This window comes from Gopherus evgoodei, chromosome 2 (assembly GCF_007399415.2).
Source record: "Gopherus evgoodei ecotype Sinaloan lineage chromosome 2, rGopEvg1_v1.p, whole genome shotgun sequence".
Taxonomy (NCBI): Eukaryota; Metazoa; Chordata; order Testudines; family Testudinidae; genus Gopherus; species Gopherus evgoodei.
This window is the reverse complement of record NC_044323.1, coordinates 99,082,533-99,096,847: the sequence shown is the minus strand read 5'-3', so window position 1 is coordinate 99,096,847 and position 14,315 is coordinate 99,082,533. Positions and strand designations below refer to the sequence as shown.

General features: G+C 40.1%; 1 protein-coding gene across 1 annotated transcript in view; it reads right to left on the bottom strand.

Annotated features, from left to right (window-relative positions):
* The window catches only part of CNTNAP2 (contactin associated protein like 2), a 1,679,055-nt gene that overhangs the window by 1,215,928 nt on the left and 448,812 nt on the right, over window positions 1–14,315 (bottom strand). The gene's annotated exons all lie outside the window — the stretch shown is intronic.

The following is a 14,315-nucleotide window of genomic DNA, read 5'->3' as shown; positions in this document are numbered from 1 at the left end:
GTTTAGGAAAAATGAGTTCCCCTCTACTGAATTGTCAACATCATGCCCTAGCAACCTGTTTTCTTTCTAGAAGTCTCCAGTCCAAGTACTGACCTGATCCAAGCACTGTCTTGCTTATGAAATCTACTGGGATCATAGCACAACGCATTATAGCTGCTGAAAACCCTTATATTTATTTTTTTAAGTCAAATACATGTTGAAAGGTGGTGAATTAGTGGTTTCAGATGTATCTAATGCAATTAATTGTACACAACATTTCTAGATGTTAATACAACAAAACATTTGTGTAATCACATACTTTTGGAAAAGAGCTAGTTTTCTAACAGAAGTAAATTACATATACCACATTATGTGTATCATACCACTGAGTAAGAGGATACTAACCCTCTGAAGGGCAAACACTAATGCTATGTCTACACTTGGAGCTGGAGGTGTGATTCCCAGCTCGAAAAGGTATACTTGTGGCTAGGTCTCACTGAGCTGGCATGCTAAAAGCAGTAGTGTAGCTGTGGGCAGGGGCAAGCAGCAGCACAGGCTAGCTTCCCCGAATACAAACCCGCCTGAATCTTGTAGGCATATGCTCTGCGTGGGTAGTCTGTTTCCTCTGCTTCTGCAGCTACACTATTATTTTTAATCCACAAGCTCAATGAGAGCTTATAGACTCAGACTCTAGGACTGGAAGGGACCTCGAGAGGTCATCGAGTCCAGTCCCCTGCCCTCATGGCAGGACCAAGTACTGTCTAGACCATCCCTAATAGACATTTATCTAACCTACTCTTAAATATTTCCAGAGATGGAGATTCCACAATTTCCCTAGGCAATCTATTCCAGTGTTTAACCACCCTGACAGTTAGGAACTTTTTCCTAATGTCCAACCTAAATCTCCCTTGCTGCAGTTTAAGCCCATTGCTTCTTGTTCTATCACTGGAGGCTAAGGTGAACAAGTTTTCTCCCTCCTCCTGATGACACCCTTTTAGATGCCTGAAAACTGCTATCATGTCCCCTCTCAGTCTTCTCTTTTCCAAACTAAACAAACCCAATTCCTTCAGCCTTCCTTCATAGGTCATGTTCTCAAGACCTTTAATCATTCCTGTTGCTCTTCTCTGGACCCTCTCCAGTTTCTCCACATCTTTCTTGAAATGTGGTGCCCAGAACTGGACACAATACTACAGTTGAGGCCTAACCAGCGCAGAGTAAAGCGGAAGAATGACTTCTCGTGTCTTGTTTACAACACACCTGTTAATGCATCCCAGAATCACATTTGCTTTTTTTGCAACAGTATCACACTGTTGACTCATATTAAGCTTGTGGTCCACTATGACCCCTAGATCTCTTTCTGCCTTACTCCTTCCTAGACAGTCTCCTCCCATTCTGTATGTGTGAAACTGATTGTTCCTTCCTAAGTGGAGCACTTTGCATTTATCTTTATTGAACTTCATCCTGTTTACCTCAGACCATTTCTCCAATTTGTCCAGATCGTTTTGAATTTTGACTCTATCCTCCAAAGCAGTTGCAATCCCTCCCAGTTTGGTATCATCCGCAAACTTAATAAGCGTACTTTCTATGTCAACATCTAAATCGTTGATGAAGATATTGAACAGAGCCGGTCCCAAAACAGACCCCTGCGGAACCCCACTTGTTGTACCTTTCCAGCAGGATTGGGAGCCATTAATAACTACTCTCTGAGTACGGTTATCCAGCCAGTTATGCACCCACCTTATAGTAGCCCCATCTAAATTGTACTTTCCTAGTTTATCTATAAGAATATCATGTGAGACCGTATCAAATGCCTTACTAAAGTCTAGGTATATCACATCCACCGCTTCTCCCTCATCCACAAGGCTCGTTATCCTATCAAAGAATGCTATCAGATTAGTTTGACACAATTTGTTCTTTACAAATCCATGCTGGCTATTCCCTAACACCTTACCACCTTCTAAGTGTTTGCAGATGATTTCTTTAATTATCTGCTCCATTATCTTCCCTGGCACAGAAGTTAAACTAACTGGTCTGTAGTTTCCTGGGTTGTTTTTATTCCCCTTTTTATAGATGGGCACTATATTTGCTCCCTTCCAGTCCTCTGGAATCTCCCCCGTCTCCCATGATTTCCCAAAGATAATAGCTAGAGGCTCAGATACCTCCTCTATTAACTCCTTGAGTATTCTAGGATGCATTTCATCAGGCCCTGGTGACTTGCAGGCATCTAACTTTTGTAAGTGATTTTTTACTTGCTCTTTTTTTATTTTATCTTCTAAACCTACCCTCTTCCCGTAAGCATTCACTATATTAGACATTCCTTCAGACTTCTCAGTGAAGAAAGAAACAAAGAAGTCATTAAGCATCTCTGCCATTTCCAAGTCTCCCGTTACAGTTTCCCCCTCCTCACTGAGCAGTGGGCCTACCCTGTCCTTGGTCTTCCTCTTGCTTCTAATGTATTGATAAAAAGTCTTCTTGTTTCCCTTTATTCCCATAGCTAGTTTGAGCTCATTTTGTGCCTTTGCCTTTCTAATCTTGCCTCTGCATTCCTGTGTTATTTGCCTATATTCATCCTTTGTAATCTGACCTAGTTTCCATTTTTTATATGACGCCTTTTTATTTTGTAGGTCACGCAAGATCTCGTGGTTAAGCCAAGGTGGTCTTTTGCCACATTTTCTATCTTTTCTAACCATCGGAATAGCTTGCTTTTGGGCCCTTAATAGCGTCCCTTTGAAAAACTGCCAACTCTCCTCAATTGTTTTTCCCCTCAGGTAAGGTCCCATGGGAATCAAGACTATCAGCTCTCTGATCTTACCAAAATCCGCCTTCCTGAAATCCATTGCCTCTATTTTGCTGTACTCCCTTCTACCCTTCCTTAGAATTGCAAACTCTATTATTTCATGATCACTTTCACCCAAGCTTCCTTCTACTTTCAAATTCTCAACGAGTTCTTCCCTATTTGTTAAAATCAAGTCTAGAACAGCTTCCCCCCAGTAGCTTTTTCAACTTTCTGAAATAAAAAGTTGTCTGCAATGCAGTCCAGGAACTTATTGGATAGTCTGTGCCTCGCGGTGTTATTTTCCCAACATATATCTGGATAGTTGAAGTCCCCCATCACCACCAAATCTTGGGCTTTGGATGATTTTGTTAGTTGTTTGAAAAAAGCCTCATCCACCTCTTCCACCTGATTAGGTGGCCTGTAGTAGACTCCCAGCACGACATCACCCGTGTTTTTTACCCCTTTTAGCCTAACCCAGAGACTCTCAACACTCCCATCTCCTATGTCCATCTCTACCTCAGTCCAAGTGTGTACATTTTTAATATATAAGGCAACACCTCCTCCCTTTTTCCCCTGTCTATCCTTCCTGAGCAAACTATACCCATCCACACCAACATTCCAGTCATGTGTATTATCCCACCAAGTTTCAGTAATGCCAACAATGTCATAGTTGTATTTATTAGCACTTCCAGTTCTTCCTGCTTATTACCCATACTTCTTGCATTTGTATATAGGCATCTAAGATACTGGTTTGATCTCGCCTCCCAGCTTTGCCCTGACCCTCCTTTCTCTCTGCCATTATAGCCCGTGCTCCCTCCTGTTTCCAACCCATCTCCCAGGTCTTGTTCCCCACTTACCTGTGGGCTTTGCTCACCTGTCCCCGTCGAACCTAGTTTAAAGCCCTCCTTGTGCAAGCATGTCAGTGCAAGCTGGGAATCACATCCCTAACTCCAAGCTCAGAGGTAGCCTAAGACTGCACTACTGGTATTGCATACACACTCAGATAAAAGAGGCTGACAGAATCAGAAAACTGAACATCCAGGGATCCTGGACAGACATGGTGACAGACAAGGGCCAAGTTTAAAAGCAGACACTGATCTAGAAAAGCACTTCAGGACAAACAATGTTTAAGACATGGGAAGTTATACTGAAGTCAGGGGTATTACTGATGTGCTTAAAGTTAAGCACATGCCTAAGTGATTTGCACAGGTGGAGCCTAACTCATGGTCACCCAAACAGTTTATGCTTTAAAAATTATTAATACTGAAGATTAGTTGAGTGAAGTTGCATGACTGGCCCAATGTATGAGCCTTTACCACTTGAGCTGAAGAAATAACTCCAGGTTGTAGCTGCAACACTCATACTCTCTGTGGACTAGCAACTAGGAGAGGACTCTGAACATCATGTTATATGAAAATAACCTCTCTCATTAAATCAATGGCTCAGTACTGGTAGGCTCATAAATCGTAACTGCAGTCAAAAGTATGGGAAATGGTTGGGAAAAAAATGTACTTTTATTGAATTGTATTTACATTATATTATGGAATACTATTAAGAATTAGCATTCAGAGTCTGTGTGCATGCATGCATGGTCTAGATAATACTTAGTCCTGCCATGAGTGCAGGGGACTGGACTAGTTGACCTCTCGAGGTCCCATCCAGTCCTATGATTCTATAAGAGAGAGGGATATTAAAGATGAAACGATGTTAATCGATACCACCACATTGTATACTATGGGCCCACAGAATAGACATGTAATTCTTGTGCAACCACATTTTATAGAAACTGCGGCACAGTACATTAATTTAGAACCTATGATATATTAATCATAGGTTCTAAATTAATTTTATAATATTTATATATATAATTATATATATAATTATATATTATAATAATATATATAATTAATAATTAATATTAATATGATATAATATTAAAACCTATGATTTTTCACTTAAAATATTATAGACCCTTAAAATATTAGAGTATTCCTGACAGGAAGTCTCATGGAAATAAGTATTCTCTTTGCTTATACAGATAACCTATGGGAATAATAAAAGCAATGACCAACTGATATATTATCTATGCCATATTCACCATCCACTTTGTGTTACAGATACTATGAGACTGATTCTGATTTCACAGTGGTGAGAATCAAGGTAATTCCACAGAAACAAGATATAAATCAGGCCTAGATACATGCAGATTAAAAACCAAACACAAAACGTAGATAAAGTGATGAACACAGTGCAATTTGTTGTTTATGGTGCTATGCAGAAATATAAGTACCTACTGTACTTGTTTCACTTGAAGGTATCAGAGTTAAGGCCACTCCACTCCAATTAAAGTAATCAGACAAAATAAAGTCATTTCAAAGGTTTCATTTTCAAATAAGCTACTCATCACCCATATCTACAGAAATATTTCTATGAAATTTAGGGGTCAAAATCTCAGTTGCAGCCAAGGAACGTATGGCAGCTGTGAAAGGGTAAAGTGTTTATCTACACTGGCACTCCCTTGATCCTGGGGATATTCTCTGCTGGGCTCTTCCACCAACTTAATTCAGCATGAAACAAAACTACCTGCACATCCCAGATTGCTCCTAGAAATAGCAGCAGTGAAAAAGTTGGAAGGCTGCCTTAAAAACAAGTTTGTCAAACTACTGATTCCCAATTAGCAGACAAGTAGTTCAGACTGTCCAGACTGGTAACTGTGAGCATGTATTACGCAGTAGTTACACCTCTCTATCTAACTGCAATGGGCACATCTTTGTATTGAGACGTTTTCTAGCCTGTAGTAATGAAGGTGCTGATCCTGTAAAGGGGTCAGCATTGTCATGAGACCATTTTAAACTGGGTCCAAACAGTTTGCCAAAATTATAGTGCTAAAAGCTTTTATAGAAATTATTTACCACCACATGATGATACAGCACTCAAGAAAACAGACACATATAGATGTAATGGTAATGTACATACCAGCTGAAAGGTTCACTTTCAGTTGCACACAACATATCATTTGTGGGTACATCTACACTGTACATTCCTTACAATGGCATGCAGGGTACATATACTACATGCCCTCCTAGAATGGGTATAATTAACAGGGTAGATGGTGAGGCAATGCTTAAGTGAATAGAGTTAATGACACGCCTGAACCCTGTAAGTATCCTATACGGCTCTCTACTTGCAAAATCAATCAATCAATCTCCCACGTCTACATAGCTGTTGTGGAGTTGGGTTTGTTTTTTGTTTTTTTAAGCAATGCAATATCTTGCTGCCTCCTGCAGCTGTAGTCTTTTCTTGCTGCAGGGGAAGACTCAAGCACCAAGGAAAGGCTCCTGCACCTCCCTGCCATCAGAGCCTTTCCCTGCCACTGAGAGCCAGAGTGAATGATTCGGGAAAGGCTCAGGCAGCTCACAAAAAGTTCAGCTAAACACCCATAATTTCTAAAGCCTATCTGACCTGAAATGTTCAACCTTTTGAAATTCTCCCATCCCCATTACATACAAACGCACATACACACACAAAAACTCAGTTACCCTGAAACACAGATCACATGTTCATGCAAGACAGGGTTTTCTATCAGAGATTCAAGGTACTGCTTGCTGTGGGAAATAGGATTGAAATCTCTCTCAAAAAACCTATTTTGATTGTATGAAAAAATAAAGTCAGCTACAATTGCAGTACTGTTTTTCTCCCTTTGCTTTTGTCTGTTCCATAAGCCAAAAACAACTGATGGTTAAACTACCCTAATGATTTCTCTATCTATTTTTTCTCCCATGAATGCAGTCTAACGTGGAATTAGAAGCATGGTGCAAGGAGGAGTTTGAGTGCAAGCAGCAGGAACATCTGTTCTAATCAGAGCTTTGGCAATTAATCTGGGGCCTGGAGCACGTCATTAAACCACCTTGTTTCAGTTTCCTCATCTTTGAGAGAGAAAATTATTTTATTTCTTTATTTGTGCCATGCTCAAAGGCGTGGCCACTGCTTCATAAAACAATTCCGACAAGGATTGGAGAACATAAGTTACAAAAATAAGGTAATGTGGTTACCTCGTTTTTAATGCACCCATCCTATCCTACAACATGTACAAACTCTTCCCTTTCCACCTTCCCTCACTATCCAGCCCCCCCCCACACCTTCCCCCACCCCACCATCCACCCACTCTGTCCTCTCTCCACATAGAAGCAATTATCTAATGGTTCTGAATAAGAAAAGTGCCATGTAAGACCCCGTCATTATTATTAATGCCAACGGGCATTACAACTATAGCGGTAACAGTAGTAGTTCCTTCCAAAGGGCCATGTCTGTGAGCACGTATTAGACATACATTATAATGACAATTTACTGTTATCATCCATATTATCATCCAATTTACTGACATCATCCATAATGTGTTTATAAATTCAATGTAAGTGATGGTGTAGACATGATGATCACCATGTTATCGCATCTGTAGGTACTTATTTCTACTTGAGATGCATTCGTCCAGGCTACAGTTAAATCAGTAGTGTCCATTTAATAATCTATTAATTTGTCATTGGTTAGCACATGCTAGTATTTATATTTACCGTGCTGTATTCTGCAAAATAAAAGGAACAATAATCAGCACGGGATTTAGAGTGGAAAGCCTATCAAATTAATGTACTGATAAGTATGAAATTCACATTTAATGCCCAATGAGTTCATCCCAATCAATAGCAAGAAAATGAACATTGATAGAACTATTATTTTAAAACACTGTCCTCTTTGTAAACCAATAGTGTCGTTCTAGAGTTTCTATTTAAGCAGCCTTACTTAACTCAGTACAGGATTTCTCTGGGATTTCAATTCTCTGAACCAAGGAATGTTTTCCTGATTGCAATCAACAGAATCAGAATTAACTGTAACCACTGGTATTCCCACAGGATTGTGGCAGGTAAGTGCATGACACGTGAAATTCACTCCAATGCAGGTTGATGATATACTATCCGAGACCCGCTTAAGCCTTAAACCTTAATTTAAGAAGCTTTCTGTGGGCATTGTGCAAATACTAAGTGTCTAACCGACATCACATATGCTCGCCCACATGGTTTGAGAGGTCAGTGAAATATCGATTATTAAATTCCCATCAGCTCCACATGGCTTGAAGTGTTAGATGGCAGAATTGTCACTAGATACACTATTGCCACCCTTATTTACACTAAGGCTGACTAGATTAGCAAACAATATATTGGACATGCAAACAATGAGAGACAGTCATAGGGTGACCAGACAGCAAGTATGAAAAATCAGAACAGAATGTGGGGGGTAATAGGTGGCTATATAAGAAAAAGACCCAAATATCATGACTGTCCCTATAAAATTGGAACATCTGGTCACGCTACACAGACCGCATAATATGGTAAAATTAAGATGCCACAACTTTATTCAACACCAATACTTAGCTGATATGAAGTAAACCACATAAAACTACTTAGCAATGTTGTTCCAGCTGCACCAATGTCCCCAGTATACTGTAAACCTGATGGTGACAGAGTATTAAAACTTTACCCCCTCTACTCCCTCTGGCCTGGGTACAAAAGTCCTAAAAGAGCCACAAGCTACAATGGACAGAGACACATCACCTCATCACTCCATTTATATGGCCAGGGCCAATGCCCAAACAACTCACTAATTTTTTTTTAAACTATTATTTTTAACTCTTTCAATTCATGAACAACCATGGGACCCACCAAAATTGAAGCAAGTATAACTTTAAATCCCCAAGAAACTGACCTCCTGGATAAGTGGAAGGTGAAAAACCCACACAGCAGTTTGCCACTTTAGCCATATACAGACCCTTTCACTGGTGATCAGCCAGGGCCAGCTCCAGCTTTTCTGCTGCCCCAAACAGTGCCAAAAAAAAAAAAAAAAAAAAAAAAAAAAAAAAAAAAAAAAGACGAGCAGCAGCACTTCGGCAGCAGCTCAAACGTGCTGCTTCTTCTGTGGCAGTGCGGTGGTGGGTCCTCCCTTTTCTCCTCTTCGGCAGCAATTCGGCGGCAGCTCAAAGAGGAAGAGCGGGAATGAGGGACCCGCTGCCAAATTTCCCAAGACCCAGACGTGCCACCCCGAAACCGGAAAGAGTGATGCCACTTTGAATTGGCCACCCCACGCACCTGCTTGCTACGCTGGTGCCTGGAGCCGGCCCTGTGATCAGCCTCTCCCTCCAGCATCTTAAGAGACCCAGCAAATAGATTAAAAGTGGAAAGGGAAAAACTGAAACAAGAAGCCTGCCATAGCTCCCACTCATGAAGCAAACTGTATCACCCTCTCCTTACCACTAAATGGGCACTACTTACCCAGCCCCATAGCACCTCCACTGACCAATAACAGCAGCAGCAGTGGGTGGGAGAAGTCAGAGGCTGGAAAGAGACACAACATGTAACTCCCTCCCCCACCATACCATGCAGGACACAGAAGAGGGAGTGGGAAAAAGGAAGCAAGGACTTTACCCCACGTCCACTTTAGCAGCAGCATGCACCTACCACGGGTAAAGAGGGAGCACATGGAATACTGTTTCAGTTGTTTCTATCCAAGATCTCCCCTCTCATTCCAGAGGGTACCTCCACAGCTTCTGACTCCAGAAAAGCCCCACCAGGGATTAGACACAAGATGTAAAGACACAAGCCTATGCCTTAAAGTGTCTGTTGAAACAAAATTATGAAAAACTCCATTGTGCTGTGGGCATTTTTTTTTAAATGAACCATTTTTTATTTTATTTCCTTTTTAAAGAATGTTGCCTGATTGCCTTCGTCTTAGAGAAATAAATGCTGACATTAAGCATAACAGGTTATGTTGATGCAGAGTTATAGCCGAGATTTTGTACATGCAGAAGTATTGAAGAGAATAAAAGCTGCAGATGGGCAAACAGTTTGAAAGAGGTGGCAAGCAGCATCAGACAGAAGGGATGACAGACTTTTTGTTGTCAACATAGACAGGTGCCCCGTCTGACAATAAGGCAGTGAGAAATGTTATTGCTTCTAGTCTGAGAAAAGTAGGTGTGACAGCACTGTTTAGCATATACAGTCTCAAAAGCCTGAGCAAGGGGCTTCTTTTAAATAAACCATTTTTTGAAGATATTGTATGTAAGAAGAAAAAATTCACCGCAGATTAATTTGTTTGCATTACAAAAAAAATAAGATTATTACTCTGCTCCTGCAGTCAATAAACACCATTTTAATCCTGTTAGAGAGTGTGTATTTTGCTTCTTAAATGCAACAAATGCGTGAACTAAAAGTAATCCATCTCATTTGACAGTACAGATTTTTCCAGCTTTAGCTAAATCCATACTGGAAGGAGACTGAGAAAATAGACCTTCCAGGACACAAAATTGGATTTTGCTTTTTTGCTAATACCTTGAGCGACAGTGCACCAATTTTCATCCAGTTGCACTCCTGTAAAACTGATAAAACGAGATGTCTGCATTCAGGGTGAGCCATGGATCTGTGTGTATCATTCATAGGATGTCCCCAGTTGTAGATAAGCTAGTGCAAAACAGATAAAATGCGGAGTTCATCGAAGAAAAAAAAAAGATGAGAAACTCACTTCCGAGTGGCATAACTTGCTGTATAACCAGCCGGGTTATTACAGTTTATTATGGCCTTGTTGCTGTGGGAGCCAAAAGGATTTTAAGGAAATCAGGTTAATCACATAAAAGGTTAGCACAGTAGACTTTTAAAGTGTAAGAGAAGTGGAAGACTGCACAAGAGCAGGTCTGAATCAGGAGAGATCACATCAGGCCTTTTATTTGCAGACTCCTAGTAGTGTGTGAAAAGTCACTGAGGGCTAGAGGAGTAGGATGCAGAACAGAGGGGATAACGCTCCAGAAGAGACATGGGTTGTGGCAGTCAAGCGGAGTTTTAAAAAAAGGGCATTTGAAGACATTTTGTAAACATTAGGTAAGAATATTCTTTATAGCACACACATATGTAACTTCAAATGAGACAAATGCAAGACTCATCTCTCATCACCTTTCCTACCCATCCACACAGCTAAAACTCTGTCCAAGCTGTCATCGTCTCACATCATCCTTCTTTCTGGCCTTGGCAAATGCAATCTTACCTCACTCATATCCTTTCAGAATGCTGCTGCAGAGATCATTTTTCCTAGCCTGTCGCTTTGTTCACATCAATCTTGTTGTTTTCTTCCTATTCTTTATGGTATCAAACAAAATGTGTGTGTGCACTTTCAAGGCCCTTCACAATCTACCTCCACCCTACCCATCATCTCTCATTCACTATCAAGGTGTCAATTCCTGCCTCTAACCAACCCATAGTACCAGCCTCCCTTGCTCACCTGTGAAATTTTCAAACCAGCATCTGTGTGCTTTCTCCCAATCTGTCCCTAATGCTTAATAGACATTCTCCATCATCATCCACATAGTTACTTCAGTATCCTCTTCAAATCCCTCCTTAAAACTCTTTTACTGTGATGCCTGGAAAAACTTGACAAAGATCCAGGTGCTGGTATTCTGAGAACACTGACTATCATGCTGACCAACCTTATTTCCTTGCCAGTCTCTCTATATCAATCTCTTATCTTATCCTTTGATTGTAAGCTTTTTGGGGCATGCACCATCTTTTTTTCCCCCTTTGTGTTTCAACAGCAGCTAGCACAACGGGATCATGGTCCACGACTAGGGATCCCAGGCACTATTTGTATTACTATAACAACCACTAGCAATATGTTCTTAGTTTATGCTGCTCCTGGTTCGTTATCACATCCTTGTTTTGGACTCTCATAAACTCAGGATAACAACAAAATGTTTGTTAATTTATATGCTCTTTTTGTCTCTCTAGACACACTTACTTTTATTATTGTTGTTGTTAATCTGTATTACACAGACACTGGAAACCAACAGATATCAAGGCCTCCTTGTGCTAGTCACAGCAGACATACATAGTAACAGACAGTTCTTACCCCAAAGAGCTTAACATGGAAATTGACAAGACAAAGGCCAAGACAGGAAGCAGAGGGACAGAGCAATTAAGGTCAATGTAACATAACAGGGTTAATATCAGATCTGGGATTACAATCCCGAGCTCACAATGAGAGGTGTTTGGGAATTATTTGACAAAAAAAGATTTGTCAGAAAATGCCAGTTTGTCAAAACCAGAATTTTTTTGCGGACATGTACCAGTTTAGATAAAACTACCTGGAAAACTCTCACAGGTTCTGGATTACAAATCCCAGAAGAGCCAATAGCTTAGTGGTTAGGACACTTACCTGGGATGTGAACAACCTTAATTCATATGCCTGCTCTGTCTAATTTGAAAGATTGTCTTGAATCCAGGTCAGTGTCCTAACCACAAATGTAATGGCTATATCAGGGGTCTCCCGCTCAAAAATTTGAAAGGTCTTTGATTTGTCCAGATTCAGCATGGGATTTTTTTTAAATTTCTGGAAATTTTCATGGGAGGGGAGAAAAGTTTATCATACAGCTCTGCCCAACTCACATTCCAGAACCCTAGCCATCAGATTATTCCACCTCCCATCATGGTGGGAGGAATATAAATATATAGCTATTTGGACCAATACACAAACCTTAATCTTTCAGTCCTTACTTAGGGGGGAAAATAAACATAGCTATTGCAAATCATTGTATTAAATATAATGAAACACAAAGTAGTTGCCATTAGATACTGCACAGATGCTTATTCGAAACATGGGTGAAAATTATTGTAATATCACTAAGCGGTAGATATATAAAAATCAATGCAACATATGTTAAATGGACTAAAACTGGCTAACTTAATTGCAACTAGGGAATCATACAAAGGGAGTGTTTCAAGGGAATACTGCAGAAATCTGTTCTCCGCCCAATGCTATTCAATATCAATGAGCTGGAAGAGAATATAAAATCACTGCACTGATAAAGTTTGCAGATCACAACAAATACTGATGGAATGGTTAATAAATAATGAAAAGGACAGGCCAGTTCTATAGATCTATCCGGATTGCTTTGTAATGTGGGCTCATTTGAAAAACATGCATTTTAAACATAGCTAAATCAAGGTTTACATCTAGGAACAAAGACTATAGGTCATAATTACCAGATGGACACTGTATCCCAGAAAGCAGCAACTCTGTAAAGGATTTAAGGTCATGATGGATAACAAACTGAATATGAGTTCCCATTGTGGTACTGCAGTTAACAGAACTAACGCGATCCTTGAGTGTGTAACTGGGGGAACATCTGTTAGACCAGAGATAGCATTACCTCTCTTCTAGCATTAATGAGACCATTACTGGAATACTCTGTCCAGTTCTGGTGCCCACATTTTAAAAAGGATGTTGACAAATTGGAAAACGTTCGGAAAAGAATGATTAAAGGTTTGGAAAAAACATTTGAGGGAAAGTGAAGAAGCTTGATCTATTTGTTTTATACAAAAGAAGGTTAAGACATGATTTGATCAGTGTCTTCAGGTAGCTACACAGGGAGAGATTTCTGATATTAGAGGTTTCTTTAATCTAGAAGTAAAAGGCATAACGCGATCTAGTGGTTAGAAACTGAAGCTAGGCAAATTCAGACTAGAAATAACGTTTACAGTTTTATCAAAAAGGGTAATTAACCACTAAACATCTTACGCATGGAGGTGATGGATTCACCATCGTATTAAGTATTTAAATCAAGGATTGGATGTCTTTTTGAAAGTTGCGATCTAGCTCAATCAGAAATTATGAGCTAAATGTAGAAACTATTGGTGCAATTCCTAGATTTGTATTATGTAGGAGCTCAAAACAGATTAGCACAATGGCCCTTTGTATTTAAATGGTGACCCTTGTATCTAAAGTTAATATTCAAATCATTTTTTAAAACATCTTCTCCCCCACTTAGTGCATAATAGCAGATATATAGTGGTTTCAGGAAGTTAAACTTGGGTGTTCATAAAAGAGATGAGCTAACGGAGCTATTTAGAGAGTTACCTAATACAAGAGCCAGACTGCAAACTTCTCCATACATCTCTCCTAATACATCTCATTTCTGACCCACAGCATGGCCTGCTATGCTAGCTGAGCCTTTCTCGAGCAAAGCCTGCCAATTTGCCTCTTCAGTGTGGTTATTTGTATTATGCTGATAGAGGAGTAGGATGACATCACCAAACTCATTCCCACTTTTTGCCATCTAAACTCAGTTCTCCAGAGGTAAAGGTTACCAAGTGCATTAACCTCCTGTACCACCTTAGCCCTCAGTGTATTCTCAGTCATACATAGCACCAACACATTTAAGAGGAGGTAATCTGTCACCTGTCACTCAAAGCTTGGCAGTCTTGTTTCAGAAATGACATGGGCCATAGATGTGCCAATTTATTCAGCAGAAGTAATTAGAATGCATTTACAACATACTGCACCATAGTTTAGGCGGAGCTGCCGAAAAAGCAGCCTCACTCACAATGCATTATCTAATGTCAGTGATTAATTTCTGGTTGCCCTGTGCGGTCTCTATGCACTGTGTGTAAATCTGTGTCCTTTTCCTTTCTACTTACGTTACTGATAAGCTAGTCAGGACAAAGATCTTCTGCATTTGAACGGCTAAAAA